This window comes from Aplysia californica, unplaced genomic scaffold (assembly GCF_000002075.1).
Source record: "Aplysia californica isolate F4 #8 unplaced genomic scaffold, AplCal3.0 scaffold00148, whole genome shotgun sequence".
Taxonomy (NCBI): domain Eukaryota; kingdom Metazoa; phylum Mollusca; class Gastropoda; order Aplysiida; family Aplysiidae; genus Aplysia; species Aplysia californica.
The window spans coordinates 885,496-887,293 of record NW_004797418.1 but is presented as its reverse complement, the minus strand read 5'-3'; positions in this window follow the sequence as shown (position 1 = coordinate 887,293).

The following is a 1,798-nucleotide window of genomic DNA, read 5'->3' as shown; positions in this document are numbered from 1 at the left end:
GTGTGTGTGTGTGTGTGTGTGTGTGTGTGTGTGTGTGTGTGAGTGTGTGAATATTTGTGTATATATTTGTGTAATTGTATTTAATTTATAGACATAGAGCGCATTATATCCACGCTCTACAGCATGATTTGTGCGCTGCCAGTACACAGTAGTAAGAAAATGCAGGATCTAATACGGGGTGCCCGACTCGCTGACTCAAAAACAAACGTTTACTTTTAGGCGAGGGAGTCAGGCGATCGGCCCGACCCGTCTTTATGGGCCCCCCGTATTACTACTATCATTACGCGAACTGGCGACGCGTCAAGGGAAGAATCTACGGTAAAACGATCTCTCTTCACTCTAAAATATGAACTGACGCAACCCCTGGGTGGGTCTATGACTTGACGAGCAAAGAGTGGTTAGCCTTGATGACCAATCACAGTGGTATGAGGCTCGCCATTTTCAATTATTATCCTATCATGGGTCTCAAGATCAACGCTTATCCAGTTGCCCCTCCCCTTTACCTGTCCAAAATGTATAGCCTTCGCCCATCTCCGAACGAATTCCCACGCCTTTGTCGTTACGCGCCATTACGTTGTGACCACACCAATCAAAATTCAGTAAGTCTCGCAGATTCGGGAGTAGAGAACAACTTACTGCTTCGAGGATCAGGAAAGATTCACAATTCGATGTGATCCCACCAGGAGCGAACTTGTAGGCCCTACTCACCCAGTGTGTGATGTAAGGTTAGGTGTTGAGCTCAGATACGAGTGCTATGTACGGGGAAAACAAACGCGTCGGTCAGTTCACACCTAGGCGTGATCCCGTCCTGGGCTAACATTGTACCGTTTCATCGAGTTTTACAAGTCTTATGCGATCACGAGCGTGGCTGATCTTTGACCAGACCAAAGATTCTCTAGTCTAGTAGAGAATCTCTTTTACGCAACGGGCAGTGAAATGATCTCAACTTTTCACCCTGGGTTGATCGGCTGTGCCCGCCGTATTCTATGGTCTGAGATGCAAGGTCTTAGCCAAATGTAGACCTTCAGAGTGAACCAGAGCAGGATCTTAGGGGTGACTGTTGGGTAAAGGAAGTGGTTATTCTCCCATGTCTCGCTATTCTCACCTCCTCGTTTTACGGGAAATGACCCTAGAGGGATCAGGGCTGAAGTTAGCCGGCATGTCAGTTCGGAGCCAAATCCCAGAAATTTGGCTCTTTTGGATCGCGTCTGGCCCAGAGAAGTTCATCTGGCTCTTTTTTGGCCCCAAACTTCAAATTAATGTTCAAGAAGAAATGGAAAGAAGAGGGAAGAAAGGGAAAAAAAGAGGCAAGGAAAAAAAAAGAAAGATTAAAAGGAAAAAACGAAAATGAAGAACAGAGCTTGGATTATTTTAATTATTAAACTAGTTAACACGATTTAACGCCCTCGCCCATTTGGTCTGAATAATTTACAACCCTTCTACCGTCGGGCAAGAGCATATTTTGCAGTCTCCTGTTTGTGTCTGGTTATGTTAGTACATGTAACATGCTCTCTGTTCCTTGAACCATATTATTATATAGTGTGCAGGCAGAGAGTGAGAGGCGGCCGGACCCACATCCCGCTCAGTAGCGTCGATAGTGAGCATTTTTATTACTGGAGAGGCGACATATGTTTTTAAATCATTATTAAATTCGTTCCCAAAGACATGCGATGAGCCACCGAGGGCCTCTAACTCTAAGTGATTTTATCGGCCTGCGAGAGATCAGGGGGGAGTCCTCGCCTCATGCCCACACCGGGGTGGGAACTATTCTCACCAGGAGGGGGGGGGGGGGGGGGGA